The 19,419-nt window shown below is 36.8% G+C and overlaps 1 long non-coding RNA gene across 1 annotated transcript in view; it reads right to left on the minus strand.

Annotated features, from left to right (window-relative positions):
• The window catches only part of LOC141278211 (uncharacterized), a 700,570-nt gene that overhangs the window by 4,867 nt on the left and 676,284 nt on the right, over positions 1–19,419 (minus strand). Inside the window, exons 8-10 of the long non-coding RNA XR_012330558.1 lie at positions 12,324–12,448; positions 11,458–11,552; positions 10,344–10,401 (exon numbers count right to left, since the gene is read on the minus strand). This is a non-coding gene — a long non-coding RNA (uncharacterized lncRNA). The remainder of the gene's footprint in view (positions 1–10,343; positions 10,402–11,457; positions 11,553–12,323; positions 12,449–19,419) is intronic.

Raw genomic sequence — 19,419 nt, forward strand, 5'->3', positions numbered from 1 at the left:
GAGTATAATTCACCTACTGTGCTATACAGTAGGTCCTTATTGGTGATCTATATAGTAGGGTGTATGTGTTAATCCCAAACTCCTAATTTATTCCACCCTCCCTGCTCTTTGGTAACCATAAGTTTGTTTTCTGTGTCTGGGGGACTATATATGTGTGCACACATAATTTTGCATTGTTGGTGTGGTATATCCTCAAGATCAATTTCTAAAAGCAGGGTTACTGTATCAAAAGAAAAATGTGGTTTTGTTAGATATTACCGACTTTCCTGCAATAGGTATAGAATCATTTGCATCCCCACTAGCAATATAGAAGAGCACCTATTTCCTCAGAGCAACAAGTTATATTTTGGTGAGCCTGGACAGTGTGCAGGCAGTGAAGCTGAGCGCCATCTTTCTCTCTATCAAGAACAATATATGATACACTTAGGGCTCTCACATCTTTAAATTAAAGAGTAGGGTTTTTTTGTTTTGTTTTTTAGTCTGTGGGCAATTTTCACCTGTAACAGTTGTTCTATGTTTTGGGAGGTTGGAGTAGAGGTAGATGTTTCTTTTGCTGTCTTCAAATTATTCCTTCATAACCCAGTCTCAGTTTTTATAACCGTGCATTTAATGAATGACAATACTGGGAAATGTTGGCTTTGTGGATTGACATTATTTCATGAGTCAAAAGACTTCTGCTCATTGAAGCCTAAAGAATCTTTAAATTGGCTTCTATATGAAAATAAGGCGAAACAATAGACATATATTTAGAAGGCAAAAAAGCATCTCAGGAATTTTCCTCTGATGAATAAGGTGATATTAGCTGATATTCATGCTAATAGCAGACTATGATAGGTATAATTTTCTTTCACGTCCTTTGTTATTTTAGGATTTATTGATAAGTTCACTCAGCTCATTTTATTCTCAAGGGAGGAAGACAACCATTTATTAATGTAGGTGGTTCTCACCATCACCAGTTTGTTTGTGTTGGTATATTTTCTAGGGAGGACAAACAACTATCAGGTATTCACAAATATCTGTTGAATGGATAGATAATTAAAGACATCTTTTGAGGGCTTCCCTGGTGGCGCAGTGGTTGAGAGTCCACCTGCCGATGCAGGGGACACGGGTTCATGCCCCGGTCTGGGAGGATCCCACATGCTGTGGAGCGGCTGGACACGGGTTCATGCCCCGGTCTGGGAGGATCCCACATGCTGTGGAGCGGCTGGGCCCGTGAGCCATGGCCACTGGGCCTGCACGTGCGGAGCCTGTGTTCCACAAGCGGGAGAGGCCACGGCAGTGAGAGGCCCACATACCGCAAAAAAAAAAAAAAAAAAAAAAGACATCTTTTGACATGGGAGAAAACAATTTTAAATCAAAGTCAAGATATGTAAAGAAATTGGAGAAATTCTAGTTTTATCTTTTCAGCTAATTAAATTAGGAAAACATAAAATTTTGCCCTAATAATATATGTAAACTATTACACTGCCACACGGTGCATTTAATTTCATTTTTAAAGTAAAGCACAACAGTGATAATTTGTCCTTCCTTTGAGTTTAGCCCAAAATGCAATTTTTAAATTGTAACTTATTTAACAAGGCTAGCCCCTGTCTATAATCTTCAAAGTATATTGGATGCTGAACATTTTCAAATAATTACATGGTCTACAATTCTTGGTTCCCCTACATTTACACCTGCTTTCAAACTCACTGAACTGCATTTGATGAGGCTGCATTTGGTCCAAAATCTTTCTTTGGGTACATAATTGAAACTGTTCTACCAAATCTGTTTCACTTAGGCAATCTATACTCACATCATTCTGTCAGCCACTGAGAAATACCTATGCTGCCACAGACACTTAGCTCTTGTTTTGAAATGCCATTTAATCCCTCTTCTAGGGTGTGGGTGACATTCAACCCAACTGTTCAGTGACTGACAGTTCAGGACGTCAGGTTCCATGATGAAAAACTGAATATTCCAATGGGTGCAATCTCTGGGCATTACGAGTAAGAATACAGACATGAGGATACTGCATGAAAAGGAATATAAAATACTGGTCTCCAATTTCAAAAACAGGTGTTTATAAAGCTTAAAGTGAAGACTTCCATCTGCCCAGTCAGTTACAGCTCTCAACTGTTTGGATCTCTCTTCTTCCAGCAGGGACATAACGAAACATCAGAGGGATTAGAGACTTGCAAAAACAGATACTAAGTACAGTCCTTTCAACTAAATTTTTATATATTTTTACTCACTTACTTAGGAAATGATTGATGCATTTCTCTAGGCAGGCATAGAGCTATAATGGCCAGCTTGTCTGTCTTTATTCTGTACAGAAGCAAATCTCCCTCTAGGCTTTCTTTATAAGTACACATTTACCCAAAATGGAAAAATGAAAAAAAAAAATGGTACCAGTTCACTAGAGGAATTAATAACAGAAAGGACAGGACAGAATGTTTTGTTAAGGTGGATGTCAGGGTGCATATAAAGAAAAGTAGATGATGTTCTTAGAGTGAGTCCAAAGTAAATGAAAGGAAAAATGGATGGAAATTGCACAATTTTTCTTTAGAATGTACCTACTAGTAATGCTAAAGAACTTCTCAGCAGCCCCTCTGATGAAAATGTGAGCTACAGATGGAAACTATTTTCTTCAGTTTTCATTTAGATGAAGGCCTCTGAGAAGCAGTATTATCTTTTGCCATGATAAAAGCATGGACTCTAAAAATGCCAAGAGAGAATGGCTTCTAGACATGGCACAATAGAAGAATTTTGTACTCCTAGACAGAAAATACAGGCCTAAGTCTCATTGCCTTATCCTTTTTGTGACCTTAAACTAGTCTCATAAACTGTGTCATACATCTGCTTTCTCAAGGGCAAAACATAGCAATGAATAATCGCTATGCCACAAACATTTTCAAAATGGCCAAATGAGAACACATTTGGTCAGCCAGAAAGTGTTAGATAAATGAAAGCTGTTACAGAAACAGTGTACTCGACACAAGGAAGACTTCTCTGTTACCTGGGTTGGGTGAGTTGCTCTCTCCTATATCTTCTCATGACATACAATGCTTCTGTCTAGCTCAGACACATAGTGGTAACATGATGGGGTAAGTGCTCTTGAAACTTGAAGACAGTGAGCTAATATGGAGAAGTGAATGCACCTGATTTACTCCTGTATCTCCAGTGTGTAAAACAGTGCATGTCACTTAAACAGTGCACTCCATAAATTCATGATCATATTATTGTATGGCCAAGTTCAATCAATTTGGAATAAAATATGAATACATCTATTTATACAGCACACACAACATCAAAATTGTTGGACAAAAAGGTAAACACAGAAACTGTAAGGTTATTCCATCATTCCCCCATTGTAATCAAAATTAGTTCCCTATGCACATAACTATAAAAAATACATAATCCATGAAGACCACAAGACAACACAAGAGGATTACATTACCAGCTAATGTAATCTGAAACAAGGGTTGGCTGAGTATTTGGAAATAATAGGTTCAGAAAAATTCAAATATCACTTTCTGGAAAGCAGAAGAAAAGTCAGAGAAAAGGAGAACGTAAAAGCACATAGAAGAACAATACAAAAATGTGCACTTGATTCAAGAACAGGAAAACTGTCTCATTCTATTACTTTATTTTTTATAATTTAATTTTTATTGTATATTAGAGTATAGCTGATTTACAATGTTGTCTTGGTTTCAGGTATACAGCAAAGTGATTCAGTTATACATATACATATAGCAATTCTTTTACAGATTCTTTTCCCATTAGGTTATTACAGATTATTGGTAGAGTTCCCTGTGCTATACAGTAGGTCTTTGTTGATTATCTACTTTATATATTGTAGTGTGTATATGTTAACCCCAAACTCCTAATTTATCCCTCCCCCCAACTTTTCCCCTTTGGTAACCATAATTTTGTTTTCTGTGAGTCTGTTTCTGTTTTGTAGATAAGTTCATTTGTATCATTTTTTTTAGATTACACATATACGTGATATCATATGATACTTGTCCTTCTCTGTTTGACTTACTTGACTTAGTATGATAATCTCTAGGTCCAGCCATGTTGCTGCATACGGCATTATTTCATTCTTTTTTATGGCTGAGTAATATTCCATTGTATATATGTACCACATCTTATCCATTCCTCTGTTGATGGACATTTAGAGTGCTTCCATGCTTTGGCTATTAGAAATAGTGCTGCAATGAACAGTGGGGTGCATGTATCTTTTTGAACTATAGTTTTCTCCATATATATGTCCAGGAGTGGGATTGTTGGATCATATGGTAGTACTATTTTTAGTTTTTTAAGGACCCTCCATACTGTTCTCCATACTGGTTGTACCAATTTACATTCCAGCCAACAGTGTACAAGGATTCCCTTTTCTCCATACCCTCTCCAGCATTTACTGTTTGTAGAATTTTTGATGATGGCCATTCTGACCAGTGTGAGGTGATATCTCATTGTAGTTTTGATTTGCATTTCTCTAATAATTAGTGATATTGAGCATCTTTTCATGTGCCTCTTGGCCATCTGTATGTCTTCTTTAGAGAAATATCTATTCAGGTGTTCTTCCCATTTTTTGACTGGGTTGTTTGTTTTTTTGATGTTGAGCTACATGAGCTGTTTGTATATTTTGGAGATTATATTATTTTATTCTTTTTGATGTGATGGTGAATGGGATTGTTTCTTTAATTTCTCTTGCTGATCTTTCATTGTTAGTGTATAGGAATGCAAGAGATTTCTGTGTATTAATTTTGCATCCTGCAACCATGCCAAATTCACTGATGAGCTCTAGTAGTTTTCTGGTAGCATCTTTAGGATTTTCTATGTATAGTATCATGTCACCTGCAAACATCTTTTCCAATTTGGATTCTTTTTTTTTTTTTTAATTAATAATCCTATGTTTTGTTTTTTTTTAACATCTTTATTGGAGTATAATTGCTTTACAATGGTGTGTTAGTTTCTGCTTTATAACAAAGTGAGTTAGCTATACATATACATATATCCCCATATCTCCTCCCTCTTGCATCTCCGTCCCCACCCTCCCTATCCCACCCTGCTAGGTGTTCACAAAGCACCAAGCTAGTCTCCCTGTGCTATGCGTCTGCTTCCCACTAGCTATCTATTTTACATTTGGTGGTATATATAAGTCCATGCCACTCTCTCACTTTGTCCCAGCTTACCCTTCCCCCTCCCTGTGTCCTCAAGTCCATTCTCTACGTCTGCATCTTTATTCCTGTCCTGCCCCTACGTTCTTCAGAACCTTTTTTTTTTTTTTTTTTAGATTTCATATATATGTGTTAGCATACGGTATTTGTTTTTCTCTTTCTGACTTACTTCACTCTGTATGACAGACTCTAGATCCATCCACCTCACTACAAATAACTCAGTTTCGTTTCTTTTTATGGCTGAGTAATATTCCATTGTATATATGTGCCACATCTTCTTTATCCATTCATCTGTCGATGGACACTTAGGTTGCTTCCATGTCCTGGCTATTGTAAATAGAGCTGCAATGGCCATCATCAAAGATCATATGCTTTTTAGTCTTCAATTTATTGATGTCATATATCACACTGATTAATTTGCATATATTGAAGAATCCTTGTATCCCTGGGATAAATACTACTTGATCATGTTGTATGATCCTTTTAATGTATTGTTGGATTTGATTTGCTAGTATTATGTTGAGGATTTTTGCATGTATGTTCATCAATGGTATTGTGCTGTAATTTTCTTTTTTTGTGGTATCTTTGTCTGGTTTTGGTATCAGGGTGATGGTGGCCACATAGAATGAGTTTGGGAGTATTCTATCCTCTGCAATTTTTTTGGAAGAGTTTGAGAAGGATAGGTGTTAGTGCTTCTCTAAATGTTTTCTAGAATTTGCCTGTGAAGCCAGTTGGTCCTGGACTTTTGTTTGTTGGAAGTCTTTTAATCACAGTTTCAATTTCAGTACTTGTAATTGGTCTGTTCATATTTTCTATTTCTTCCCAGTTCAGGCTTGGAAGATTGTACCTTCATAAGAATTTGTCATTTCTTCTAGGTTGTCCATTTGATTGGCATAAATTGCTTGTAGTGGTCTCTTACGATGCTTTGTATTTCTATAGTGTCTGCTGTAACTTCTCCTTTTTCATTTCTAATTTTATTGATTTGAGCCCTCTCAATTTTTCTCTTCATGAGTCTGGCTAAAGGTTTATCAATTTTGTTTATCTTTTCAAAGAACCAGCTTTTAATTTCATTGATCTTTTCTATTGTTTTCTTCATCTCTATTTCATTTATTTCTACTCTGATAATTATGATTCCTTTCCATCTACTAACTTTGGGGTTTGTTTGTTCTTCTTTCTCTAGTTGCTTTAGGTGTACAGTTAGGTTGTTTATTTGAGATTTTTCTTGTTTCCTGAAGTAAGACTGTATTGCTATAAAATTCCCTCTTAGAACAGCTTTTGCTGTATCCCATTGGTTTTGGGTCATCATGTTTTTATTGTCACTTGTCTCTAGGTATTTCTCATTTCTTCTTTGATTTCTTCAGTGATCCATTGATTATTTAGTAACATGCTGTTTAGCTTCAACGTCCTTGTGTTTTTTACAGTATTTTTTTTCTTGTACTTGATTTCTAATCTCATAGCATTGTGGTTGGAGAAGATGCTTGATACGATTTCAATTTTCTTAAATTTACCAAGGCTCACTTTGTGGCCCAGCATGTGATCTATCCTGGATAATCTTCCATGTATACTTGAGAAGAATATGTATTCTGCTGCTTTTAGATGGAATGTTCTATAAATAGCAATTAAGTCGATCTGGTCTAATGTGTCCTTTAAGGCCTGTGTTTCCTTATTGACTTTCTGTCTGGATGATCTGTCCATCGACGTAAGTGGGGTGGTAAAGTCCTGCACTATTATTGTGTTACTGTTGATTTCTCTTTTTATGGCTGTTAGCATTTTCCTTATGTATTGAGTTGCTCCTATGTTGGGTGTATATATATTTACAATTGTTATATCTTCTTCTTGGATTGATCCCTTGATCAGTATATAGTACCCTTCCTTGTCTCTTGTAACAGTCTTGATTTTAAAGTCTATTTTGTCTGATATGAGTATTGCTACTCCAGCTTTCTTTTGATTTCCATTTGCATGGAATATATTTTCCCATCCCCTCTTTCAGTCTGTATGTGTCCCTAGGTCTGAAGTGGGTGTCTGGTAGAGAGCATATATATGGGTCTTGCTTTGTATCCATTCAGCGAGTCTTTTGGTTGGAGCATTTAATCCATTTACATTTAAGGTAATTATCGACATGTGTATACTTATTGCCATTTTGTTAATTGTTTTGGATTTGTTTTTGTAGGTCTTTTTTCCTCCTTTCCTCTTTTGCAACTTGATGGCTATCTTTAGTGTTGTGTTTGGATTGCTTTTTCTTTTTTGTGTGTGTATCTATTGTAGCATTTTGGTTTGTGGTTACCATGATGTTTTGAAAGAGCAATCTATATATTTACAAGATTGTTCAAAGTTGCTGTGAATATTGTGCATTTGTACTCTCCTCTTCTCACGATTGCTAATTTTTATATCATATTTGTGTGTGGAAGATTTCCTTCCTTTACTGTATGTTTGCCTTTAACAGTGAGCTTTCCCGTTTGTGATATTTTTGTTTCTAGTTGTGTCCCTTTCTTTTCTGCTTAAAGAAGTTTCTCTGGCATTTGTTGTAAAGCTGGTTTGGTGTTGCTGAATTCTTTTAGCTTTTGCTTGTCTGTAAAACTTTTGATTTCTCTGTCAAATCTGAACAAGAGCCTTGCTGCGTTGAGTATTCTTAGTTGTAGGTTTTTCCCTTTCATCACCTTAAATATATCATGCCACTCCCTTCTGGCCTGCAGAGTTCCTTCTGAAAAAAATCAGCTGATAACCTTTTGGGGGATTCCCTTCAATATTATTTGTTGTTTTTCCTTTGTTGCTTTTAATATTTTCTCTATGTCTTTAATTTTTGCCAATTTGATTAACAAATGTCTTGGGGTATTCCACCTCGGGTTTACCTGGTATGGGATTCTCTGTGATTCTTGGATTGTTTCCTTTCCCATATTAGGGAAGTTTTCAGCTATTATTTCCTCAAATATTTTCTCATGCCATTTCTCTCTCTCTTCTCCTTCTGGGACACCTATAATGCAAATCTTGGTGCATTTCATGTTGTCCCAGAGGTCTCTTAGACTGTCCTCATTTATTTTCATTCTTCTTTTTGTATCGTGCTCCACAGAAGTGTAGTCCAGCTCACTTATTCTTTCTTCTGCCTCATTTATTCTGGTATGGATTCCTTCCAGTGTATTTTTCATTTCAGTTATTGTATTGTTCATCTCTGTTTGTTTGTCCTTTAAAGCTTCTAGCTCTTTATTAAACATTTCTTGTATCCTCTCTGTCTGTGCCTCAATTCTTTTTTGGAGATCTTGGATCATCTTTACTATCATTACTCTGAATTCTTTTTCTGATAGATTGCCTATCTATCTATCTCTACTTCACTTAGTTCTTCTTCTGGGGTTTTACCTTGTTCCTTCTTTCTGGAATATATTTCTCTGATGTCTCATTTTGTCTAACTTTCTGTGTTTGTGGTCTCCGTTCTCAGGATGCAGGATTGGTTCTGGTGTCATGTCTGCCCCTGGTGGGTGAGGTGGGTCCAGGGGCTTGTGCAGGCTTTCTGGTGGGAGGGGCTGGTGCTGATCCCCAGTGAATGGAGCTGGGTCTTTTCCTTCCGGTGGGCAGGGCCATGTCAAGGGCTTTGTTTATAGGCTGCTATTGTCTCAGGACGACTTTAGGTAGCCTGTCTGATGATGGGCTGGGGCTGTGTTCCCACCACGTTGGTTGTTTGTCCTGAGGTGTCCCAACACTGGAGTCTACAGGCTGTTGGGTAAGGCCAGGTCTTGGTGCCAAAATGGTGACCTCTAGGAGAGCTCACTGTGGTGAGTATTCCCTGGGACCTCTGCCACCAATGTCCTGCCCCCACAGTGAGCCACAGCCAACCCCTGCCTCACAAAGAGACCCTCCAAGACCCCCCAGGTAGGTCTGGCCCAAGCTCTTATGGAGTCATTGCTTTGCCCTGGGTCCCAGTGCACATGAAAGCTTGTGTACGCCCTCCAAGAGTGGAATCTCTGTTTGTTTTCCCCATTCCTGTGGAGCTCCAACTCAAGCCCCACTCACCTTCAAAGCCAAATGCTCTGGGTGCTCCTCCTCCTAATGCCAGACCCCCCCCCAGGCTGGGGAGCCTGACATGGGTCTTAGACCTCTCACTCCTGTGGGAGAACCTCTGCAATATAATTATTTTCCAGTTTGTGGGTTGCCCACTTGGAGGATATGGGATTTGATTATATTACAAAAGTGCCCCTCCTACTGTCTTGTGGCTTCTTCTTTGTCTTTGGATGTAGAATACCTTTTTTGGTTGGTGCAAGTCTTTTTTGTTGATGGTTGTTCAGCAGTTAGTTGTGAGTTTGGTGTTTTCGTGAGAGGAAGTGAGCTCAAGTCCTTCTACTCCTCCATCTTGTCTCTCCTTCCCAATTTTTAACTTTAATAGTAGCAATATGTTTTTCTTTTCTCTTTTCCTTTGTGCTCCATCTAGTTTCATTTGCTCATAGGGTGCAATGTAGAGGCCTTGTACCTGGTGCTTCAGACCAGAGTTTGTCATGCAAAATGGCTGCAACCTGGCAGCTGAGCTCAGCAAGTCATGTGAGGAAGTGTTGCACATGACACTCTCATCCCACTCCTTTAAGTGTTCAATGAGTGAGCATATATTTTCCGAATATCCCAATGATTCCATAGGTGATGTTTTATTCTAGGAAGTGACATGGTTCCCAATATAGTGGCCCAAGAATACATGGATAAGGAAGAGAGCCCCTTAGATTGGTACCCTGGTAACATTTAGTGACTTATAGTTCATGCTGTGTCCCACTAGCTAAACGTGAATTTGTAAAACTTTGTGTAAGGTATGTTTGTTAGCAAGTGAGAGCATTGTCAGAGCAGTTTTCCAGGGTTTCCTGTGGTCTCGGGAGTCCACAGGAGAAATATGTCATCAAGGCAAATATACAAAATATATATGAAATATATACGAAATATACCAGAAAACTGACAGAAGGATGTACAGATTTGGGTATTATATATGATTCAAACCCAATTCTTTGATATCTTATTTTAAATAATGATATCCTATGGGAAATAGTAAACATTATCATGCATTATTTGATGATTTCATTGTTCTCTCCCAACTTAGACTTAATTAAATACACATGCTCCTTTAATCTTATATATAAATTTCTCCAATCTATGTGTCATTATTTTTCTTTGAACCATTTCCATACATTTAGCATTTCTTAATATCTGACTCACCTTTGGGAATGTTAGGTGCTGAGAAACTACTAGAAGACCACCAGTTAGGGCTGATGACCTGAGTGATGAAAAGAAGAGATTTAAATTACTGAGTTTTTGTTTGTTTAAATAATACATTTTATAGGTGGTAAAGAAAACTGCCCTGTACCTTACTGAATGGTTGACTTTTTTCATTTTAAACAATTTCTAAGTTTCTTGGGAATGTCATGAACTAGGGAAAAGAACACTAAAGCGGGACTCTGAGGCTTAGGGACTCACTCTGCAAAATATGATCTTAGTCATCAAGAAATTTTTCACTACTTACTTTTATAAATAAGGAAATAGTATTAACATTGTAATACTTGCCTTGCCTTCTGTGTAGAGCTGTTGTGAGTTCCAAAAAGATACTAGTGATAAACAAACAAACATGCCTTGTAAATTATATACTACATTAAAATTATAAAGTAAAGTAGGATTAGTCCTCCATGCTTTGCACATTGGCTTAAACAACGGGTAACATTGCTACTATTTCATGCCATCATTTATATTGAGTTTAACTCAGTGACCATGAATTCACATAAAACCATAAGAATCTGATGAGAAAGTATGTCATAGGTGACATCTCAAGCTATTACTAGGAAGAGGTTTGAGAAGGTTACAAATAGCCACATTAAAGTCAGGGAATGACTAAGCATTTGAAAAGAGAAGAAAGAATGTGATTATTTTATTAGAAGGAAGATGAGAGGTCATAGATTAAAAAGAAACAGGAAGCTCAGAAATGGGAAAAGAAGAGTCATGGAGTCAATTAGGTGCATAAAGGCTGTTCCAGATGGCCAGAGGAAGCGTGGGAGAGCAGTCTTCTGGGACCAGGGCTCAGACAGTTGCAACAGACTGTGACTGAGGCTGAAGACTGTAAATCAAAGGCACTGAGGGGGAAAAATAACACCCATAGAAACATTACGCTTTACCTCATGTCCCAGCCCAATTTTAACTTTTCCTTTTAGAATATGCTTACAAACACTGCCCTAAAAATTTTAAAAATCTTATAGTTAAGTTTTAAACTTCTACATATTTACTACATACCCAGAATTTCCCAATAAAATAGGGGAAAAATAGAAATTGTTTGAATTAATACCAGCTTAAAATTCTTGCTCACACACAACAAAAGAGTCTACCAAATGAGTTGGTGTTGTCATATTCCTTCAAGAGAAGCCTCAGCAAGTTCGGTAACTGGATCAAAAAAAAAAAGAAAAAAATCCTGTCAGGCTTAATATGTTAAAAATCTTGTGAGATGAAAGTTTAAAAAAAAACCCAAAAAACAAAGGTTCTCTGAATTCATAGCATTCTCATCATTCACCTAATAACCCAGCTTTAAAATTCAGACATTCACAATATATTTCTACCAAATCAGCAACCTCAAAGTCTCTCAAATCCTGTCTTTCCTCTTTATCCCTAAAGCAACAGTGGAATTAATGATTTTGTTCTCTTTCTGTGAGGAGGGGTAGCTACCCCATCAGCCTCCTCTCTACTTTCTTGAAAAACAGGCTATGCTTATCTAATTGTTCTCCTGAATATCTTTCTGTAAATGGCAGTTTTCAAATGTTGGTAACAGGACAATTTTATACACTTAAAAAAATTACTGAGGACCCCAAGGAATTTGTGTTTGTGTGGGTTATCAGTATTTACTCTACAGATGGTCCTTACTTCATATGTTACCACATTAACTCAAACTCAAGTATATGAGAGATTTTACCTGAGTTATCACAAGGCTGTGCAAAAAGCAAAGACAGAGTTCCAGGGCGCCTAGGTTTTGTTTAGCATAGTACAGTGTAAATGGAAGATGGAAGATTGCTTGTACTAGAAATTATAGTTGAAACCTTTATAAAATATTTAGTCACCAATTTATTTAAAAATAACAAAAACTCATTAATCCCATGTTAACATAACTAAAAACTATGTTTTCCAAAAGAAAAAAAATTAGCAAAAAGCACCTCATCTTACCTTTTTGCAAATTTCTTTAATATATGGCTTAACAGAAGACAACTGGAATTCTCAAATCTAGATATGCATTCAGTCTGGTGAGTTCCATTTAGTTAAGATATATGAAGAGAATATGGACTAAACAGCTGTGCAGTTGGAAAAAAGAATATTTTTCAGTTTTTTTCAGATAATTATTTGATATTACATCAAAACACAACAAGAGGGTAGAGTCTTAAAGGTTAGGTGTAATTAAAGAATGTGAAAATATATCAAGTAACTTTTTATAATCTTTTCCATTAAAATCCATTGATTTATCTTGCATTTTAAAGGATTTTACCCATGCAACATTTTTTTTAGCACAATGAAATAGTCATTTGGAAAACATTCATTCATTGAATTATACCAATCGTTGAAATGTTGACACTTTTCATTATAAAATATCAATAAAACAGCATTCATCAATCCCACTGATCTCACCAGAAATGACTTTAAGTATTAGGAAGCCATTAGGCTATCAGAGGCAAATACAGATTTTCCAAAACTCCAATTTTTCTTTGAAAACACAAATGTTATTATTTGCAACAAATACTCTTAGTTGTTTTCCTTGAAGTGACAGCCTCACTTCACTCGTTCATTTTTGCAATATATATGTCAATACCCACATATGAGTAACAATATTTATTATCTGTTATTCTTTCAAGTAAAAATTATTTTCCATGAACTATTCAGCTAGACACTCCAACAAAAAAGTTCTTTCTTAAGACAGTTATGGTTTGCATACAAACTGCTTTATGTATACTTCCCATTTTACCACACAGAATATGAAAAAAAAACATTTACTCAAGGGTCATGATTTAATAAAATCAATAATTTGTATTATTTCACCAAGGACTTTCTTAAGTGACACTGGATCTTTGTTTTTAACTGCAAGAATATAAAGACTACTAGTACTATTTGGTACTCCTAACTTCATGTGTGCTAAGACACCAGGAGTTTTACCCTTCATTGCTTTTCAAACATCAGTGCAAATAGCAAGCCAGTGAAAAAAAAGCAAATAACGTCAGTATTACGAAAAAGAAAAAAAAAATTTTAACTTTGCAGACCCCCTGAATGTGTCTTAGGAACTCCCATGGAGCCACAGACCACACTATGAGAATCGCTGCCTTTAAACAAATCTGACCATATCAGACCCCTGCTTTAAAGACTTTCATCTTTTGTCCTAATGTCAAACAAATACACTTTAAACCTGATGTACAGACCTTTGACAATCTGGACGCCAGCTGCCTTTAGACTTGGCTGCCATTCCTATTTCACACGCACTCTTTGCTCCCAGCACCCTGAGCTACTCACTAAGCATCTCACTCTGTGCCTTTCATCACTCTGGGCTTATGTGCAAGTGTTACTTTCTCCCTGATACCTTTCTATCTCTGTCTGAAAAAACTCCTGATTCTTTAAAATCTAACTCAAATGTTAGCACCCATGAGAAGTCTTTCTCTCACTCCTAGGCAGCTGACCAGAGTTGGATACTGCTTCCCCTGGGCCTTTAGAGTACTTCATTTATTCATTCAACAAAATATTGGGAGCATCCATTCATCTTAGGCACTATTCTCAGAGCTAGGAGAACAGAGCTGAACAAGACAGAAAAGAACTGTAATCTAACCTATTAGAACTGATCTAATAGAACTTAAATATTAAGGCAGTGATAGGCAAAGTAATAATAATAAACAAAAAATAAAGTCATATGGTTTCAGATGGTGATAATTGCTATGAAAAAATAGGACAAAGGGATGGAGAATCACCGGGTAAGTCACAGATATTAGTTAAAATGTTCAGAGAAGAATTCTCTGTGGCAGTAATGTTTGATCTAAGACCGGGGAGATTTAAAGGAGTGAGTCAGGTCAAGAAAAGGGGAACGACTTTCTGGAAATGAACTTAGGGTGCTGGAGAGAACCCTAAACCACAGAACTGATCATGACAAAGAGGCAGATGCTGAGGGGATCCATCCAAGTGAGAGAAGTGTAGAAGACAGAGGAAGCCTGAAAAAGCTCCAAGAGGACCCACAGTGCCTGTATGGATGGCAGTGTAAGCACAGGTGTGGCTGCAGTGGTCTATCTACTGGAGAAGTCTGTGGTTTAGGGCCCAGGGGAAGCCTCCAAGCCCAGTTCTCAGGTCTCAAAGATGATTCCTTGAGCAGCTATGTATCCTGTAATATGTTTTACTTGGTTCTATTATTCATTGCTAAGAACCCTGACTGATAGAAGAGTCTTAAATACACACACATGTACATATATATGCACATATACACTTGTACATATATATATTTATATGATATTTAAAGCCTTGGGACTCATGACAAAAATCTAAGGAGTAAATGTGGGGTGAGAGAGCAAAAGTGAACTCTTTTTGCTGCCTTTCAATAATTCATTATCTCCCCACATGGATCAGGTCAGCTAATAAACTCCTTACTGATAGCCCCTTCAGTTCCACCAGTTTAAGACAATTGTTCTACTTGCTTGTACCCATTTTCCCCAAATGGCATTTTATCTTTATATTCTCTGCCCACCACTTACTCCACAGACCTAAGTTTCCCCTCTCTCTTAGTCAGGTTCTGATCATCTCAGGTGGTGTGAGATGTTGTAAAGAAACAAACACAGGAGGTTGAGGCACCAAGAAACTCAGGAAAGCAGAAGGCCTTTACTAATATCCGAGGGGAAGGGTCAAAGAAAAGATAGGAGTCCAGTGAGAGCTGCAGCCTTGGCACCAACGAGAAATTCAGAGATGAAGTAGGGAAGAGAAGAAGCCGCCTGTTGCTCAGAGCAGGGTAGAGAGGAATGCATCTGGAGAGGCAAAGTGAAGAAGAAATCACATATCCTGGTCTCAGTCTGCTCCAATTGCCATAACCAAGTCCCACAAATTAGGTGGCTTAAACAACAGAAATTTATTATATTTTCTCACAGTTCTGGAGGCCAGAAGTCCAAGATCAAGGTTCCAGCAGTGTTGTGTTCTTCTGAGGTCTCTTTCCCTAGCTTGCAAATGGCCAATCATCTCACTGTGTCCTCACATGGTGTTTCCTCCGTGTGTGTATCCCTGGAGTCCTTTTGTATGTCCAAATATCCTCTTCCTATAAGGACACCAGTCAGATTGGACTAGGGCCCATCCTAATGGCTTTGTTTTAACTTAATCACCACTTTAAAGACCTATCTCCAAATACAGACACACTCTGATATACTAGGAATTAGGACTCCGATATATGAATTTTGAGTGGACACAATTCAGCCCATAACAACCCTCAATGTTAGTCATTTACAATTCTTATTTATCACTTGTTTTTTTAAGAATATTTATCATCCTCACTTTTCTTACCTGCTTATCACCTGCCCTCTGTAATTCCCTGTTCATTTTTTACCTGGCTTATCTGGGTGAGACATAGTTTCCTTTTTTTTCTAAATAATCACTAATTTATTGGTATTTTACAATTTGAAAGACTTTGTAAATGTTTTCATGTTTTATCTCATTTAATAATTAATTATCCTTGTGATATGGATGTTATTTATTTTAGGCCCATTTTTTAAATGCGGAAACTGAAAGATACAACAATTAAGCAATTTTCCCAAAGTGGAAGAGTTACTAATTGGTGAAGCCAGGGTTCAGACTGCAGAGATCTGATTCAAGAACGTGGGCTCTAATCACCAAACAATATAGGCTGTTCCCTTACTCATATCTGAACTACGATCTAGAACATAATTGTTGATCTTATCTTCCTTTCCTGATAATTTACGCATGAAATTAGTGCTCCAAAAAGCAAATGCTAGAAAAAGTCCTTACATAACGTATTAGTTTTCTATTGCTGTATAACAAATTACTAAAGCTTAGCAGGTTACAAGAATACCCATTTGTTATCACAGCTTCCATGGTCAGTGTTACAGGTTCAGTACAACTGGATTTTCTGCTCAGGGTCTCACAAGGGTGAAATCAATGTGTCAGCTAAGCTGTGTTCTCATCTGAGTCCAGGATCCTCTTCAGGGTTCATTCAGGTTGTTGGCAAAAGTAGTTCTTTGCAGTTGTAGCACTGAGGCCCTCATCTTCTTGCTGGCTGTTGATTGGGGGCCACTCTCAACACTTATCAGCTTCTCTCTATATGGCCCTCTAACGACATGGTAGCTTACTTCTTCAAAGCCAACAAGAGAATCTGTCTCTTCAGTCTCAAAGATGGAGACTTATATAACATAATCACAATCACAAGGATTACAAGACACTACTATGAACATTATGTGAAAAATTGGACATCCTAGAAGGAATTGATCAATTCATAGAAACACGCAAACTAAGAAACCTGAATCATGAAGAAATAGAACATCTGAACAGCCCAATACTAGGTAAGAAGATTGAGTCAGTAATCAAAAACCTCCCAAAAAGTCCAGGACAAGATAATATCATGGATGAATTCTACCAAGCATTTAAAGAAGAATTAATGCCATTCCTTCTCAAACACTACCAGAAAAATTGATGAGAAAGGGACACTCCCAAACTCATTTTACAAGGCCAGCGTTACCCTGATACCAAAGCTAAATAAGGACACTACAAAGAAAAAACAAAACAAAAACAAACAAAAAAACCACTCCAGGCTAATATCCCTCAAGAATTTGGATGCAAAAATTCTCATTAAAATATTAGCAAACTGAATTCATCAACACATTAAAAGGATCATACACCATGATCAAGTGGGTTTAACTCCTGGAATGTAAGGATGGTTCAACATAAGCAAATCAATAAATGTGATACATGATATTAATAGAATGAAAGATAAAAATCATACGATAATCTTAATAGATGCTGAAAAAGCATTCAATAAAATTCAATATCCCTCATGATAGGAACTCTCAACAAAGTGGATTAAACATATCTCAATATAATAAAGGCCATATAGGACAAGTCCACAGGTAACATCATACTCAAGAGTGAAATAGGTTGAAGCTTTCCCTCTAAGATCAGAAATAAAACAAAGGACGTCAAATCTCACCACTCCTATTCAAAATAGTACTGTTAAGTCCTAGCCAGAGGAATCAAGCAAGGAAAAGGAAACCCTGATGTGCTGTTAGTGGGAATGTAAATTGGTAGAGCCATGATGGGAAACAGAATGGAGATTCCTCAAAATATTAAAAATAGACCTACCATGTGATCTAGCAATCCCACTTCTGTGTATATATTCAAAGAAGATTAAATAAAATCCTTATCTGAAGAGATATCTGTATTCCCATGTTCATTGCAGCATTATTCAATAGCCAAGATATGGAAACAGCCTAATTATCCATCGAAAGATGAATGGATAAAGAATGTGTTATATATGTATTCAGTTGTGAGAAAGAAGGAAATCCTGCCATTTGCAACAACATGGATGGACTTTGAGGGCATTGTGCTAATTTATATGTCAGACAGACAAAAAATACCACATGATCTCATTTATAAGTGAAATTTAAAGACACTGAACTCATAGAGAGATTGGAAAATTGGTTGCCTGGGGCTGAGCGGTAGGGAAAATGGAGAGATACTGGTCAAAGGGTACAAACTTTAAGTTATAATATGTATAGGTTCTGGAGATCTAATTACATCATAGTAACTATGGTCAACAATATTGTATCATATACTTTAAAGTTGCTATGTGTAGAGCTTTAATATTCTCATCATAACAACAACAGCAACAAAATGGTAATTATGGGAAGTGAAGGATTCGTTAACTAACCTTATTGTGGTAATCATTGTGCAATATAAATATGTATCAAATCGTTTACTTTACTCAAAGTCTACCGATCTAAATGTTAATCTCATCCCAAAATACCCTTACAGAAACATCCAGAACAATGTTGGACCAAATATCTTGGCACCATGACCCAGACAAGTTGACATATATAAAATTAACCGTCACATCCACCCACCCACTCTGATTTTGGAATCACCCAGTCACTGTACTTTTTTAAAACAAGGTGGCAAACTTTTTAGTTTTTCAGTTTTTTACTCTTAAGATCAATGATTTATGGGACACTAATGTAGAATGCCTCAGAGTGAACCCTGCAATCATTGAGGATGTCTTCAGGCAATTACAAGGAAAGGTCAAGGCAAAGCTACTGTTGAATACTAAAATCATGTTGAATTTAAAATGAGAGTTGCTTCTACCCTGGTGAGATTCATCCTGACTCACTGAAGTAGGATTCATTAAGATGGATAACCCAAGTTCTACTTGTTTTATAAATCTATCATTTAAAAATATTTAGAAATTACCAGCAGCATCCCAGCCTGAGCGGTAGAGAAAAATGCAATATGGACTCTGCCCTCAAAGGACTTACAATCTAGTAAGGGGAAAAAAAGTAGAAATCAATACACGGTCACAGGCACACACCACACACATTTCTGGTAAATGTTGTTTTTTAATCATTCAGAGAATGAGGTTCTCAGTAAAAAATGGAGGGATGCCTAGCCATGTAATTCATCTTTCCTGGAGCCAAGGAAAAATAAAAATGAAGGCTGGGAGGTAAAGATGGATAAGATTTGAAAAACTGAAGGCGACTGGAAGATCCAAGCAAGGTGACAAAAATAAAACGATTAATATAGCTTATCTGAGAGTAAATAGAAGACGGCTTGAGGGAAAATAAACTTGATATTGATGGGACCTTCAAGTTTCACAAAATTTGCAAATGCCACTTACAGTTCATTTTACCTTCCATAAATTCAAGGATATAAATGCTGAAAAATTTATGAAAGTTCTTCAGACAGCTAATTGTCTTTAAAATACAAAAGAGAAGTTTCTAGCTAGAAATCATCACCTGTCTGACCTCTTTACTTTCCAATAATTTGCATTACCATCAATTTCAGTTATTTCTCTTCCCTGAGCCACTCTACACAAAGTGAAAAATAATTTATTGGGTCACAGGAACTCGTGTATACTTAAAAAAACAACAGACCAGAAATGTCTCTTTGATCTCCAGATTCACTCCCAAGCTAAGTGACTTTCACTCCTGAACAACAGTTTTACAATACGTACAATCAGAATACGTATCACAAAAATGGAAGAAACCACACATCCCAAAGAAGCAATGTCATTTATAGCGCCGTATTTAAGATT

This window comes from Tursiops truncatus, chromosome 3, assembly GCF_011762595.2.
Source record: "Tursiops truncatus isolate mTurTru1 chromosome 3, mTurTru1.mat.Y, whole genome shotgun sequence".
NCBI classification, from domain to species: Eukaryota; Metazoa; Chordata; class Mammalia; order Artiodactyla; family Delphinidae; genus Tursiops; species Tursiops truncatus.